Source organism: Tasmannia lanceolata, unplaced genomic scaffold (genome assembly GCF_043159265.1).
Source record: "Tasmannia lanceolata isolate RefF3 unplaced genomic scaffold, GAP_Taslan_0.1 ptg000037l, whole genome shotgun sequence".
NCBI classification, from domain to species: Eukaryota; Viridiplantae; Streptophyta; class Magnoliopsida; order Canellales; family Winteraceae; genus Tasmannia; species Tasmannia lanceolata.
Genome location: NW_027518714.1, coordinates 11,575,033 through 11,592,500, shown reverse-complemented (window position 1 = coordinate 11,592,500; position 17,468 = coordinate 11,575,033). Strand labels below are relative to the sequence as shown.

The 17,468-nt window shown below is 36.8% G+C and overlaps 2 long non-coding RNA genes across 2 annotated transcripts; both read right to left on the bottom strand.

The window, feature by feature from the left end:
* Positions 1–2,140: 2,140 nt before the first annotated feature.
* LOC143862416 (uncharacterized) lies at positions 2,141–4,163 on the bottom strand. Its single transcript, XR_013240294.1, has 2 exons — positions 3,951–4,163; positions 2,141–2,553 (listed from the first exon to the last, which is right to left on the bottom strand). It is a non-coding gene; the product is annotated as an uncharacterized LOC143862416 (long non-coding RNA).
* A 6,349-nt stretch (positions 4,164–10,512) lies between these two features.
* Positions 10,513–17,003, bottom strand: LOC143862212 (uncharacterized). The gene is made up of 4 exons (XR_013240212.1): positions 16,194–17,003; positions 16,039–16,093; positions 14,521–14,579; positions 10,513–10,788 (listed from the first exon to the last, which is right to left on the bottom strand). It is a non-coding gene; the product is annotated as an uncharacterized LOC143862212 (long non-coding RNA).
* Between the last annotated feature and the right edge of the window lie 465 nt (positions 17,004–17,468).

Here is a 17,468-nt window from a genome sequence, read left to right as displayed (position 1 = left end):
TGCAGTTTCAAGTGAGCACTCATCCATAAACCAGTCACTGGCACAAATCAAAGAGATGTAACCAACGGAAATAGAAAGCCCAAATCTTTTAGCCGGGTGAGGTACATGTTTTTTTTTTAAATACTTTGAATCACAAAGGACTAGAGTTGGGGCTCTAATAAATTAGCACTATAAATTTATAATCTCTTATATGTTATTGCTCATACATGAAACCAACATTGTTCCATTACTGGTAATTTACACTCTTATTTATAATACTTAATGCAAAAATCCAGTGAATTAAGATATAAGAGAGTACTTTTGTAGGAAACATTATATTCTAAGTGCATATAAGTGAATAATAATGATGTTCAAAGTACATATTATATGTGAGTACATACTGTATGCAGGTACATAAGAAATGTTCTTCAGTCTCTTTAATGGAATTTGTTATGGTTGTCACAATACCCATGAACTCTAGCTAGTGTGGCAGTGCCATTAATGGTGGAAGCAGATGGCGTAGCAGCACCATACTCCCTCATGCCAATAGCATCAGGAGGTTGCCGGGTATTTTTCTTACTACAAGACTTGGTTCAGCAAGGATGTAGGCAGGGAAACGACAAATAGTTGGATAAAGGGAGTGCCAAGTGGGAAAGAAGGAAATGATATCAAGGCACGCTTGTGAAAAGGCTATCACTGTTTAGTGTTTACGAAAATATGATAATGTGTATCATTTTATAGGGACATTATTGTCAAAAAAAGTATCATTAATATAGGCTATTGATATTCGCACTCTTTTAATCGACTGCTGTGAGCTTTTTTGAAATTAAAACAATCTTCGACTGCTAGTTAAATAATAAATGACAAAGGTCAGTTTGCCTCATTATCAAAACATGTTAGTGTGGAAAGCTCTTCCCATTTACGAGCCAGAATAGAACCCAAGCCTCTTTCATTTGCAAATAATAATCATAATAATTTTAGGCAGTGTTTTGATCAAGGTTTAAAATTTCGGTTTTGGTACCTATTTCGGACCCCACCGAAATCCGAAATTTGGTTTTAAGCTTCGAAATTTGGGTTTGAAATTTTGAAAATTTGAAATTTCGGATCACCTGAAATTAAAAAAATGCCATTGAAATTTCGGATCATGAAATAACAAATTTTTTTATTAAAAAAAATGCCTTTAAAACGACCGAAATTCCAAAATTTCGGCCGAAATTTGGTAATTGGCGAAATTTGGAATTTCGGTGTCGGTCCCCACCGAAATCCGTCGGTCGAAATTTAAAACCATGGTTTTGATATAGGGAAAAATAATGGGAAAAAATTCCCAAGTTCAATAGGTTTGTACTTTTCTTGAAAACAGTAAAAAATTTCAATTTCTGAAAAAAAAAATCCCATGGAAATTGAGTATACAAATGCTGGAAAAATAATTTTCTAATAAATTTTTTTGCATACATCTAGACACTTGGACACTTAGAAATGATATAGCTAATGACTTTTAGAAAGGGAGACATGTTTGTGTCATGGTTCTCCTCTTACCATTGAAATGTGTATCTCCATGGGGTGCATTCGTGATCAAAGATAAAGGGGCTCTATTTGTTATGTTTTTACTGTATCTCCATTTTTACGTGGACAACAAAGAGTGTTATTATCAAAAGCTTCTGATGGTAAATTTACTCACGTGAAAATTAATGCCACCACGGGTTGGACGAGTTATGTACGCCCACTATGGCAAGCCAATTTTTTTTTCTTCCAGGCACAGCCAATGCCAGCAAACTTCAACGGTTAAAACTTAGAGAAAAGTACTGAATGCCAAAAAAATTACAGATTTCGAGCACTTTTTAAAACAAGCATCAAACGGGTGATTCTTTAAAAAAAATGGATGGTAAAAAGACCCGAATACCCTTCTGCATCTTCAGAAACGTCCTTCCGTTTTTATTACTGCCCATTAAATTGGCTCGTTTCACAAGGCTTCTTTTGGTTCGTCTAAATGTTTATACTGCCCATTAAATTGACGTGTTTCACAAGGCTTTTTTTGGTTCGTCTGAATGTATATCTGAACCGACATAAACTTGGGTTCCTTTCTATCTTGGCTGTCGGAAATAACCAAAGATGAATGAATGCTTTACACGTGTTAAAAAATTTTTTTGAACGCTGGCACCTCTGTACACAGTTGGTTTGGTTTGGATTTAAATTTTTTCTTTGAACCCAGAGCCCCGTTTAAATCTTGGTCGTTGCCAATATGCATAAATGGTCGGATCCACGACACGTGGACATCAGTATGGAACAGTGGCATCTTCTAACAATACCGTCATCTCTCTGTATGAGATTCTGAGCGTACCCCTGAATTCCGCCGGCGTACACCCTATTTCCTAGCGGCGTACTCATATGTTTGGAAGACATTGGAACACACGTTTGAACTCAAAAAATCCGGCAGCGTACTCAATATTGCGGTGACGTGCTCTAGAATCTGGCAACGTACTTAATATCTTTGAACGGTGGATGTTCCTTGAATCCGGCGGCGTATATTCAGGCGGCAGAAGTGAGAAATAATAAAATATTAATCACGTCGCCGTTCTAAGCCAAAAGAAGAAATAGTAAAATATTTAATAACGTCGCCGTTCTCAACCAAAAGAGATGTGTAAAATAGAATCCTGGAGGATGTGGGCCACATGGCACCCCTCCTCCAAAAAACGTAAAACTCTCTACAAGGTGATATATTTGGATTGTAGAAAAAATCTCACATATCCCATGGTTTTAGCAAAATTATTTCTATTACTCAATATCACACGTATAATAGCAAAATTATTTCTTGAGAAAAAATCTCCACTATGTCTCATGATTTTAGCAAAATTGTTTCTATCTCTCAATATCTATATTAGCAAAATTTTGGCGAATTAGTTATATTCACGTGTTTCTGTTTTCACTCAAAAAGATAAAATGAGAAATAATAAAATCTTACTTTAATGATAATGATTGACGTATAGATAAGTGAGAAATAATAAAATATTACTTTAAAGATATTGATTGACGTTGTTACGAGGACTCTGTTAGTGTTGGAAGGGCACTGGGGTCTTTTCTCACCCAATTTTGAAGAATAACCCGTGTTTGATGCTTTGTTTTAAAAAGTAGGTAAAATCCATAATTTCTCGTAACCTGTACACACATTCCATACTTTTCTCTAAAACTTAATAAGGAAAAGCCACCGATGGTCAGGAATCATCCATCATATCAACAACACAAATCACCACCACAACGCATGCTGAGCTGCAAAGGTATTGTTCTGGAGAGTGGGCCCTAGAGATCCAATAATGTAAATAATTTATTATGTGGTCCCTACTCCCTCTTTTAATTAGCATGATAACCCACTTGTTTAAAATGAATGGATTTCCAGCTCTTCTTCCACAAAAAGGGGGTGGAAATATCACCTCCCAACCTATTTAAAGCGCACATTTATTAAGGCAAAGGTGTTAGCTTTCGAGAGGTGCGACCCACCCGAATTTAATAACCGAAACCAGCGAAGCCATTCAAAACCCATCAAAATTAAAAAAAATAAAAATAACGGGACCCACATCATGTTCCAGCCATTCAAAAAGGAAATGATATAATTGCCACCCTTTCTTTCCCGGGCTACCCCTTGTAGTGTAATAGAGTAGTCACAGATACACTAGAGGACGGTGCCCCGAGGAAGAAAAAGGGGCGAATATATCACTTCCCCATTCAAAATCTAATAACAAGACTAATCAAGCTTTAATGCCTGCCAAAAAAAGAAGGGCGTTGATTTTTTCCGCCCCCCTATAGGATAATGGCCCCCTTTAAGCCCAAAAATAATAGTATATAAATTTTTTTCATTTTTTAATTATTATTTCAATCCAATAGTCAAATATTTCTACTAAGTCCTACCCTAATCTGACCGGTAAAGTACAAAGAGACACATGAACCCAAAAAAAAAAAAAAAAAACTGGCTGTCATACCTAATCCAACGGCTATGACGTGCCTCCTCCAGATTCTCTGAAACTTCTTCAGTTCTTCTCCTTGGCCATGAACAAAATAAAATAAAATTCATATTTAAAATGAATAAATAGAATTAAATTCATCTAAAATCAACTAAAAATCTTTTCCTTCAGAAAATTTCCTACAATAAACATCTACTACTAAGTACTATCCTCTACTCTATTTTTTTTCATATATCAAAACACATGATATCATTTCCTTTCTCCTTCTTTTTTCTCATCTCTACAACCTTCCGATGAGAGTTTGAATGCAAATCACTTGAAAAACTAGGACTGTTAGCGGGCCGATATTCGGGTAAAAGCCGACCCGATTTGAACCGAACTCCACAAGCGTTACAAAGAGTTTTGGGTCCGAGTGGGCCCGTTCTCCATTGAGGTGTCTTCTCTACCAAACAATGACTACATCTCCTCTTAGTAGCCATGTCTTGAACCAAAACCTTTCTTTTCTTTTTAGCTTCAGCCCACAAACCCAAATCCAAAAACTCTGAAAACCCTTTTCTCTGTCTCCTTCTCTTTGTTCTAGCTCGTACTGGAACCCTAACCCAACAACTCCCTATTTCTAAAACTGAAACAGGGCTATGGTTTTTTGAACCCTGGTTAGGTTTTTTATGATGATGCCATGGAATATCAAATATGTCTGGAAACACGTTCTCTTCTGATAACCATTCGAGTTCTTCTTCCAATATCTGTACCAGAATATAAAAAAACCCATAAAAAATGACTAAGTTAGTGAGGTGGGTTTTATTTTTATGAAATGGGTTTAAGAGAAAATAGGGGAAAAGTAACTTACAGGGAAGGAATCATCATTTGTGTTTAAGAAGCTTTCGAAAGCTTGATGGTTGTCTATCTTTAAGTCTAGGGAGGGTTTTTCTGATATTATTTCTTCATCATCTTCGTATTCTTCTATTTGGTTTTGTTCTCCAACGTCTGAAGGAAAGTTGAGGAGGTCATCGACAAAGCAAGAGGCTTTCTCCAAAGAGTCCATTTTTTCTTCTGTGTGGAAGAAGATGAAGAAAGAGAAAGAGAGATATAGAAAAAAGAAGAAGAGAGAGAGAGATTTCTTTTTTCTATTTTCCGGTTTTGCCCCTTTCACGCGAGGGTTTGGTGGGACGATATTGATAACATTACGAAAAAACCATTCACGTGAAATGATAAAAGTTACTCCGGTGTTGTTTTCCACGTATTTTAATGTGTTTAGAGGCATGGGTTTTTGTCGTAATTCGAGTGAAAAATATGGGGTAATTTCATTTGAAAGACAAAATTCGAAGCGATAAAGCCCGTACCCTAGGCGACGAACTTACCAATGCTCGCTCCAATGAGATTTATTAGAACACGTCATACCACCAATGGAAATTTGACACGTGTATCACGCTTCTTTGAAAGGTCTCCGTTCACCATCCACACCTGTTAAACGCACGTGTAACGCATCTAATTTTGTTTTATCCATCTACACAATGTACTGAAGGAAAGCTTTCTTCTAGGGCTATAGATAGGGTGTGCAACTTGGGTAGGGCTCAACCCTCACCGACAGGTTCAACCCGATTTTGGCTTAGGTTTGGTTGGGAAAAGCCAACTCGATTTCATTTCGGGTTGGGTTAGGGTTGAGGCCTTGACAACCCGAACCCAACCTCTGTCCTCTAGTTTTCTATGTTTTTCTAGGATTATGCTTTTTTTTTCCTTGTATTTTTTATTTGGCCAGAGATGAATCCGACTCAACCCGAACCCAATCCAACCCGATTTAGAGGTGGGTTGGGTTAGGGTTTACCATCCTTAACCCGAGGCTCGGGTTGGGTTGGGTTGGGATTAGGGGGTTGAGAGAATGCTATCTTGGGTTGGGTTAGTGTTGGCCTCAACCCGACAGGAGTTGCACCCCTAGCTACAGAGCTCGAAGTTCCTATCGAGCTTTGTAATCCTCTCTAAAACCTAAGATTAAGAAACTATTATTTGGGCCATTCTGGATGTCACCAAAATTATTACGTATTTGCAAATGAGATTACTTTAATGGAAAATGCTAAGAGGACAGTGGATATTACTATCCTTCCTAATAGAACACTCATCGGACCCTGATTATGCTATATCTATGTGATCAGATCCATTGGTCGTTCAGGATGAATGCTGTGTGGAGAATACCATCATCGGATGAATCTAGGCCCTTGATCCATCAAGCATCTTTTAGAGTTTTTTTTATTATCTTTAACAGTTCTGCCAACAAAAGTTGAACCATTGATATTTTTTCTTTATCTCACACATGGGATGTCCCCAGTCCCACCCACATGGCACTAAGACCGCCTGGGTTGCCTCATGATGTTCTACCATTCAACGGTGTTGATTGCACAAGCATGTCCCCATGAGCAACCCTAAAAATCCACTGGACCATTGATTCTGTTCATTCAGTCCGCGTAATTGGCCTCTATTTTAATTTAATCCTACTAGCAACTGAGAGGATAGAGCCTCTTTTGAAGAATTAAATATGTCATTTCTAAGAGTATTATAATAATCATATCTAACTTCAAAACATTGGCACGTAAGATTATATGAAAATAAAAAATCTTGAGGTAAGCCCTTAGACTTTGAATTTGTACACTATGTATCCCGTCTGATGTTGAGCTATATATTTCCTCTTGTACTTACATATTTGGAACTTGCCTATCTTACACATGGGCACATGTTCAGGTCGATTGATATTTGATACCCTCCAAATTGCAGGCCTCACTGTGTATTAGTCGTGGATTTAAACTCCATTTGTCCAATGATCTTTATCGTTGAATGTGAATTCTTGCCCATTTTAGCTTTTTAATTGCCTGTTTTGAAGTCAATTTTGGAAACTAGGACGAACGACAATAAGCGGGTTTTTTTTATTTTTTATTTTTATTTTTTATTATTGGACGCGGGTTTACTTTCAGAAGAAAACAGCACAGGCTATGCACCAACGTAATTCATGCACAAAAATATGTACCTTTATAACTAATATTTTATAAGGTGAAAATAAATATATAATAAGAGCTGAGAGCTTAGTTTTACGAATAATTGAAAACTTATTTTTAAAAGGTCTTAGATAACATAAGGGAGTTTGGCGACCGAAGTTTTCCTATTCAATAACTAATAAGAAAAGTAATTTTTGTATAGCCATTTTCTTTTCTCTTTGTTCCTTCAGGACCATCTCGGTTCTGATTATTCATCTATATATACATATTCTGTTGCCTTCTTCAAAAAAAAAAAAAAAAAGTAATTTTATACGATAATAAAATGCCATTAAGAAATGTATATTCATAAGGTATTTATTATAATTACATAAACATTTATAAAGTTTTAAATGGGAGAGAAGGGTGATAAAGGGAAATAAGTGGGTGTAATCACTTGCACCTAACTTTGATTGTGAGTGAAGTTGTCAAAAGGATGATGATGTAGTCCACTATTGTTTTGGTTTAGAGTACTGTAATCCTACAGTCCTCTAATCCAACTGAGTGGAATTGGGAAATTAAAGGCTATTTAGAAATGACCAAGCATGGTCATATATGCTTAGATTGGTTCAACTTGTCATTTAAGGTAACTATGCTGATAGACATTACACACAAGGTCTGGCCATATAAGGAGTTGAAACATTTGAAAATTCACAATTTAAGTGCGTTTGGGGTGCAACCATGCAAATCAAAATAATAGATACCCTTTTAACCAAAGGGAGTCAAAATATTCAAGCCACCCACCTTTTGTTAGATGAGAGAGAGAGAGAGAGAGAGAGAGTCTTCAAAAACACCAATATTCAATGCCCATGCCTCACCCAGACTCCTTGTTTTGAGGAGGGTTGAGATGGTTATAGATCAACAGTTGAATGGAGAAACACAATGTGGTAGGTGATGTATACTCCATCAACCATACCTCTAATTATTTCTGGGTTGATAAAAGGCAAAACGCCTAGGCGGCCAAAGTGACGTGGCACCCATGATACCCGTTCAATGAAATAGATAAAAAGTCTTTATCTTTAGTTGGCTGGACGCCTTTACAAGATGTATTCTTGCCTAAAGTCCAAGCAACTTTTCATTCTCATTTCCTTGTCATCTACACGAGCTCCCATTCCCAACCAACATCCTCTCTCTCTCTCTCTCTACACGAGCTCCCATTCCCAACCAACATCCTCTCTCTCTCTCTCTCTCTCTCTCTCTCTCTCTCTCTCTATAGATCAATACTTTTTTAATCTGAGTCATGATCAATTTCCAATCGGACCAACCATCGGAGTCTCTCAGGTCCTACTTACGTTGTACAAGGTTAGGGCTTAGGGCTGGGGAGCAGAAGAAACTCGAGCGAAATTAAGGAGAGCCCTCATCAATCAAAATAAAAAGAAGGGAAATAAAACGATAGTGGCCCACCAGATCAACAGTCCTGGTCAACAATTACATGCCACGTGTATGTGTGAAACAACCAATTACTTCAAAAGCTTAAGCCGTTTGAGATGGTGCATGTTATTTAATCTTTCGCACTTGAACACTCACCCTCAAGTGTGGCTCCTCTTTTTAGGGTTGGCCATTACATCAAGGAGTTTGGTCCGTTTGGAACCCAGGACCTTCGCACTGATACCATATGAAACAACCACTTACTCCAAAAGCTTAAGCCTTCGGAGATGGTGTTATTTAATCTTTTACACTTCAACACTATGGAAAGCCCAGTGAGATTTAGGAAAAGTTTATTAACAATTTCCTTAAAACCAGAGTGCAAGTCTCTTTCTCTATATCTTCTCTGCCATTTTTTAGATATAGAACGAACCTGGAGCATTAGGCTTTTATTATTGATAGATATACAACATATCTGTAATCTTTGTTATTGTTAAAGTGAACAAAAAATATCAGGGGGATTTTTCCATTTTGAAAGTCTTAGAGATCTAAGCCAGGCTGTATGTGGCCCAATGTAGCACGATTCTCATCTCTGATATATGAGATATCACTATAATTTAACTAGGGTTGAATAGAATTTCGACTGGTGTAATCGGATTAGATCGTGCTCAAATGATATAAGAAAACCATTACAGAGGTAACAAGGTATTTTGCCTAGTTGGGTTGTCATAATCTTGAATTAAACCATGTTGAGTCCAATAATTGGTTTTGGACTCACAATCGGTTGTCATAACCTTAAAGTAGTTAGTACAGATTATATTATCATTTTCTCTATGCTTATTTTTGTCTTCTCGTTCTTATATTTAAGTTGCTTTATATAGGCACCAGCTAATAGTAATCCTCTTCCTTTACACACACTCTCTAATTCCTAATCTTACTAGCGAACTTTAAAAAACACCTAATGATTGTAAAAAATGTCCAAGACTGTTTCCTAATCCAATTATGAAGCTACAGAATAGTTCAAATGAAAGTGAGAGGGACCTCATCTCTTGAAAGGAATTCTACAAGAAAATTGGGTTTTACCAATACCGCCGGTAAAGATGACAAAAACCGCCTATGCCAGTGGTCATATATCCGCCAACGTCCGTAAAGCTCATGACCAGTGCTCATGACAGCTGATGAAAGTTTTTTATTTTTTAAAATATAAATTTATAATTATTTATAATAGCTTAAAATGGTTTTACCGCCGTTTATAACCACCGGTAAATGGTATGTTGTCAAAAAAAATTGAGCATAAAATAGGTTATTGCAGATGACATAGTATTAATTAACGAAACCAAAGCATGAGTTAACGCTAAGTTAGAGTTATGGAGAACTACTTTCTAATCCAAAGGTTTTAGACTGAGCGGGACTAAGACGGAGTATATAGAATGCAACTTTAGTAATGTAAAAAGGCGGGGCGAGGATGTAGTAAATATGACTAGACATGAGGTACCTAAGAGGAGTATCTTTCGCTGTCTTGGTTCAATCCTACATAAGGAATGAGAGATTGAAGAGGATATTAACCATAGAATAAGAGCAGGTTGGTTGAAGTGGAGGCATGCTTCAGGAGTTTTGTGCGACCGTAAAATCCCTACCAAGCTGAAGGGAAAGTTTTATAAGACAGTTGTGAAGCCAGCCATGTTGTACGGCTCAGAATGTTGGGCCACCAAGAAGCAGCATGTGCATAAGATGAGTGTAGCAGAGATGCGTATGCTTAGATGGATATGTGGCCACACAAGGTTTGATTGAATTAAAAATGAAGACATCCGTAGAAAGGTGGGGGTGGCACTAATTGAGGAGAAGATGAGAGAGCACCGCTTAAAATGGTTTGGACATATCCAACTACGGGTGTCAGTTTGGGCTCGGGCTCGGAAGTTTCTAACTGAAGGGAGCCCTTGCAAAAAAGAGGTGAAAGGGCTCACCCATTGGCTGCAAATCACCATCATGTTTGACTTTTCATCAGTTATTAATGCATGATGGTGATGTGCGGCCTATGGGAGAGCCCTTTCACCTCTTTTTTGCAAGGGCTCCCTTCAGTCTAGAATTCCTCTAATAAATATCCCGAAAAATGACCACTGAAGTGTTGATGTAAAAATCCCGAATGGCCAAAATGGAAAAACCCAATGTAACATGATCAAATACCATCATATACGGCTTTCCAATTGTGTTCTTGGCATCCATGCAATGAATGTGCTAGATAGAAACCTGCATACATACATTCATAGATACAATATATATCTATAAATATTATTGTCATAAAATTGAAATGTGACACTTTCCATAAAAATGACATGCTCATCTAATTGGGAGCCCGGATAGAATGTGGCGTCTCAGATTATTGTCATAGGGGTGATACCAAATAAGCTGCAGTACTCAGAAACTCTTCAGCCTCTCTTGAAATTGCACCGATCCGAAACCAATCTCCACTATACCTGAATAGAGTATGGCAATATTAAACATTTAGATATATGAGATGATAAGAGAAAAGGCAGTTCCTACATGATAAAATATGGCCATGAACTTCAAATGGTCGAATGACTTACTACAACTATTATCATTTCTCAAAGTGCACACTTTTCAGCAATGAATGGAAGAATTAACTCCAGCTATACTTGGAAATCTTGAATAGAGTTTTGCAATGCCCATACAAAGATATGGTGCATGGGAAAGACTACATTGACATGTACAGGACAATTCTATAAAAACAGCGCTTGCTCCATCTTATGTGGCTTCAATTATATAAAAACAGCCCTCCTGGTTGAGAAGGATCATGCAAAGTTGGGCCTTTTCCCTAGTCATTAGGGCTTCAAGTGAGAAATATTGAAGACACAAACTCCATCTCCTCTATCAGAACAAAAAAAATAGACTCAAACCTAGGTGGGACATCACAACACGATGTGGCAACTGAAGCAAAGAGAGGGTAAAATGATCAGTGTTTTCTAGAACTGAAACCTTTCTCAAGACCAAAATAGCTAGCAATGCTTACTATAATAGCTTTGCGGGCAAATGAAAAATAACTTATTCTTTTTTTTTTCTTCAAATGGCCCAGTCTACTGAAGTAAAATCCAACATATGGTGACATCAACATCATACCCTTGCTTAATATCATTAAAGTCAAATGAAAGAAGGAAAAAAAAGAAAACGAATCCCTCCAATTGGATTAGAAGGATTCCTTAAATTCCATCTTAAAGGCCAGTTACAGGTCTCATTCAACCTCTGTAACATGAATAGTATAGTAGCAGACATCCATCCATCCAAATGTTCTCTGTTCTAGTAAAGGAAGATAAGCTCCCAAGAAATAATCCAATTCACACAAGCATTCAAGCAAGCACACATCAGTCAACATGCATTTAGGTAGTGATCGGCCATGTACTCTTAAGACTTGTTTCAAACACAAGTTTAATTTCTTGGGATAATTCACCAATACAACATGTAAACAGAGATTTCAAACTAGATTTCTAACCTAAATCAGAAGCAGAACTCCCAAGCAACAATTCTGAGCAGAGAAAGGCACAAGTCACACTTCATCTATTGTTAATTTTCTAGACATTCAATAAAGAAATTCTTCATGCCATCTAATATGAGAAACTGAGTAGACCTCGGACAAACCATAATAGGTCAGGTCCTTGGAATGTTTGTGTTTCAGAGGAATCATATAAATAATACGCCAGGATCCCTTCCTCTTTGGATGTTTAAAGTCCAAGCAAGTTCATAATAATCTGCATATGCCATTCCCTTGCTCCATCTAAATAAGTGTCATGAAACCTATATTAAAAGTGCATATGTATTTCAAAATGCAAAAATAGCTAACAATGTTATAAAGATAGGAAGAATTCTAGTGTTATGGATTTTACAGAACAATCTAGCATGACATGCAATGGAAATGATATTTCCACAATGTTTCATGTGCACTATCTTTTAGTGTCTTCTCTTGTAAATGACTTCATGAAACATGGTGGAAATATCATTTCCATTGCATGTCAATGCTAGATTGTTCTGTAAAATCCATAACACTAGAATTTTTCATTACGAGGAAGAGAGAAAAAAGGGGTGAGAGTATCATTTCCAATTTGCAATACATGTAGTTTCTCAAAAAGAAGGGAAGAGAAGGAACTCAATAGAAAGGTAAAATGTTTTTTCCATTTTTTTTTTGAAATTGATAGCCAATTTTATTGAAAACAAAGAAGACCGAGATGGTCATTACACAGAAGAGATAGAAGCTAATTTTATTGAAAATGTTTTTTTCCAATATGTAAGCGAACTTATCAAAAGGAAAAAGAGGCAAGAGCTATGCTTGCAAACCAAATAACAGATGTAACTCCAAGTGTAAAATTTAAAAGCATGAATTTAAACAATGAATTTCCAAAATACTGCGTATAGCATGCTTTGCCTATTAAAGTAATCATTAAGCACAAGTGATTCTTCAAAAACGGGAGGGAAAGAGACCCCAATACCCTTACAACATTACAAGAATGAAGATAGTGTCCTCTAATGTTGGTGCTTACGTGATTCTCCTTTTCATTATTTTAGTTTTTTTCTTTGTAGAGGAAATCCCGAAAAGAGTACGGAGTGAGGGCAATAATTACGGGAAATTACATATCACAGGTGCCCCTAAAAGTAATTATTAAACACGGGTGATTCTTTAAAATGGGTGGGAAAGAGACCCCTACAACCTTACGACATTATCAGAACGAAGATAGAGCGCTCCCATGTTGGTGCTTATATGATTCTCCTTTTCATTATTTTAGTACTTTCTTCGTAGAGAAAATCTTGAAAAAAAGTACAGAATTAGGGCATTAGTTACGGGAAATTACGGATGACAGGTACCCGTAAAAGTAATTATTAAACACGGGTAATTCTTTAAAAAGGGGTTGCTCATTAAACAATAAGATACAAGTAATTTGTCTTTGTGTTATCCTAGTTGCTTGATTTCCACATGCCTACTCTTTTTTGTGCACAACCCCTAGGTGCAAGAGTAAATGTGAAATCTACAGGACCCTTTCTTTGCTAACCATGGAGATCTCCAATACCCATTGCATAAAAAAGGGGAAGTGTTTAGTTTTGGTTCAAAAATCTACTCTTTGTAGAAGAGCTAAATTCATTTATAATTATACGACACCCCATGGGAACTAATCTCCAAAGCAATATACTCTATGTAGAGCAGGTAAACTACAAGAAGTATTCAGGCATTCAGAACAAAATGGAATCCAGATTAGAGCCAGAAAAGGGAATTATTAAAAAAAATAATAGATAAAGGCAGCCAATGGGAACACTCATTCGCTTACCCATATACTAATTGAAGTAGCATACCAGTAGAGATGAACCATGGTAAGAAATGAAATTGTCTGTGATTTCAAAGATGCCTGCAAATGCACCCATAACCTACCACAGAAGTTTCGGGCAGTTGTTCAAGCATCTAATCACATTGAGCACATCATCCTTTATTAGCCCACCCGATGGTATACAACCCAATAAACCCAGTCCGTGCCTAAGGTCTCCCGCATCCAAGCAAAGCTCAATGGAACAAGCATCACCAAATTCAAACATAGAGATAAAAATGGATCTAGAATTAATTCAGTAAATGATCCGAACGATATCTCTACCAGAAAAATTAAAGGTCCAAAATGTATAGAGTCTGTTCTTAAAGAAGTGTTTGAGTCTCAAACACTGGCAAACAGTCTGAATGTTCTCCAGCCTCTCATGATAATTGGATATGTTATGCTTCAACAATGATTGGGGTAAGGAAGTATTGTGAAACAAATTCAGCAAGAGCATTATTATAGGATTCGGTTTCTCTAATAAATTTGCAAAGCTCAATCTATTTAAACCTTCAACTGGATAAAACCATTAGAACCATCCAAAATAAAATTCAAAGCCAAATGGCATATAACTAGGTATATGACATGTCAGTACAGAATGGCTATCAATGTGGTGCATGCTCAATTACTTTGAGTAACATCAATTAATCCTCCATTTCCAGTTAGAATTAAAAGCTAATTTGTAGATACTTGGCCATTCATTAATGGGTCCCTACCATGTATTTACACTTGGACAAAACCAATTTATCTTGGCTGAAACAACTTGGCTTGGGATCAACATGATATGAAACAAGCTACAATTATTAAAAGACAACTTGAAAAAAAAGAAGAAGATCAAAATGATACCTTGAGGGTGAAGCAGGCAAGTAAAGTTGCCACTCCCATCCTAATTTCGCAAAAATGACCTGTCCATTGTGAAGAGGAAAAAAAGTGAATAGAATCACAATGAGGCAACTATTATCAAATGAAATGCAAATTGAGGCCACTCCCATCCTAATCTCTCCAAAATGTCTTGTCCATTGTAAAGAGCAAAAAAAGTGAATAGAATCACAATGAGGCAACTATTATCAAATGAAATGCAAATTGAGGCCACTCCCATCCTAATTTCTTCAAAATGTCTTGTCCATTGTAAAGAGCAAAACAAGAGAATAGAGCCACAATGAGGCAACTACTAGCAAATGAAATGCAAAATGAGGCCATTCCCATCCTAATTTCGCCAAAATGACCCAATTGTCCATTGTGAAATACCAAAAAAATGAATCTATTCACATTGTCCATTTTGAAAGCATAAATGGATTGTATAGTTTGCGGATAGGAAAGTAAAAAAAAACTAGGATCCCTTAGAACCCTGTTCATACTCATACCTGAGAATAACACTATCTCAGGTATGAGTGTAACACTATCTCTGAGCTTTATTGAAGTTTGCACTCACAATCACTCCAAAATATCTAGAATAAGAGAGACAGAGTTTTGCAGGATCCTTGTTTCAATTTACGAGGGATCTAGAATATCCTTCATTCTCACTCTAGTATCCATGAAATTAGACATGGAAGAAAGAATCCAACAATAACAACACCTGATTTCAATGAAACCCACAAATTTTGGCATCACGAAATTAAAAAAGAAACACCATTCCTAGAATAAAAAAACAGAATGAAATACAAAAATAGCCAAAGTGTGCTCTAAGATTTCTGGAAATGTGAACTGAACTTTAAGAACCAATTACAACGACATGGTTTGCAATACTACCAACCTCAAGATCAGTCACCATACCAATGACTGAGAAAAACTGGCATGGGTGTTTGCCTATTCTCTCTTTGCTCTATCTATTCCTTAATGTTAGTTTAGCGGGATTAACTTCATACATTGTTTTTTACCAGCAAAACTGCATGCTTCCCCGCTCACAACCTTGTATTCTAAGAATGCCCACCACCATCTCCCAAAAAAAAAATCAAATTGTTCCAAACCTACATGAATTTAGGTGTGTGCTCCTGGGAGCCTCCAAGTTACCTATATGTCTAACATAGTTGCATCAATCTACTGCTTAGGGTGCCTCATGGATTTCTAGATGCTTAAAGTCATGAAATACTAGGGCTTACAACTTCTTCTCTCTCATTCCCATATTTTTCTTCAAAATAAGACCATGGATTTCTCGTGCTTATATCAAAAGCAAATTAAAGGGTATACACAATAAGTTTTCAAAAAACTTAAAACACAAGACCTATACACAAAAGAAACAAGAAATTCATAAAAACATAAATCAAGAAATGAAGAAAAGATGCTTCACAATACAACACAAGGGAACGCTCAAAAATTCCGGCTAAAGAAATATCAGATTAGTACAAGGCATTGATAAAAGAGTACCTGCACGATTATCAGTCCTCTGAATCGAGAATTCTCTTGAGCGGCTTTCGAATACCTAAAATAAAAAACGAATTGAATCAAGAGATCACAGATAAAACCCTGTAAGATATAATCTCTGTTTATTTCAGTGTCTATAAAGAGATCACAGATGAAACCTAGAACCGCATCCTAAGGTTTTGAAGTGCGCGTAGACAAGACTTCTTCGTCGAAAGAATACTCCACCAGTTCTTCTGTTGCCGATCGAAATAGAAATGGAATTCCTCCCTCCGGCATCCAGATTAATTTTTGTATCCACGTAAAATTCAATTTCTGCCCACACCTCGGCTCTTCCCTCTTTTCCCCTTTTTAGGGCTAACTTCCCTTGAAAAAATGGAGCCACTCTCCCTTGTATAACATTTCAGAAAGAAATGCCTTTGATTGTGTTTATTGGAAATCAGATTTGTTCTAGAGATGCAGTAAATGGGGTTTTATGCAAATCGAGATCCCCAATCTAGAAGAAAGCGCAGATATTTTTCCATGGTGAAATAAGGTGGACTATCCTGTTATCATTATTTTTCCATGGGTTCTTATCAGTAGGTGATTCAAATCGGCAAGTAGCTTTTTGACAAGATAGAGAGATGGGAATGGTGAAGAGCTTATGAATAGAAGAGGGTCTAATGAGAATTCCTCATCTGAAGGGAAAAACAACTCTTCATAGGTAGGTAACTAAGGTGAGATCTTTTCTGTTTCAAAGATCTGGCTCTGGTCTAAGAAGGAAGGGGAAATTCCCAACTACATCTGATACCCACATGGGTATTACTATTACTTCTTTAAATGTTTGTTTGCCATCTTGGAATGGAACTCTAATTTTTCTTGGAAGATACCTTCCACATCTCACCATTTTTTTCTGATTTTGATCAGCCCGTAAAAAAAAATGAAGATGTGCAGAGATGGAAGAAACTACAGCCATTGTTATTCCCTTTAGATATCGCAGCGGCAGTCAGTAATGAAGCACCGGTAAAATTAGTGGTGGTTTGGTTTTCGTGAAAGTTTAAATGTACGCGGGAAAATTCAACTTTTTTCTACTATCTTTTTCTTTTACTTCTGTACAGAAAGAACTAGTTTGCAATACTGGAATACCCGCTTCTCAAATACTGAAATGGAGAACAAACACCAACATATGTACTCCAATATATAATAGAAGAATAATGGGATTAGTGTATCTACTCTTATCTACTCCGTCCATCAGAAACAGTGGGCCCATGTTGTTTGGATAATCCAAAGCATTCATTTGATAGGCCCTCACATAGGTATGGTGTGCTCAAAAAATCAGCTCCTTAGGATCATTCCAACCCTTCGAATTATGGAGGAAAAAAATGGATAGATTTGAGAAAGTTTATATCCGTCCATTTTAACCTCCACAAATCGAAGGGTTGGAATGATCCTATGGA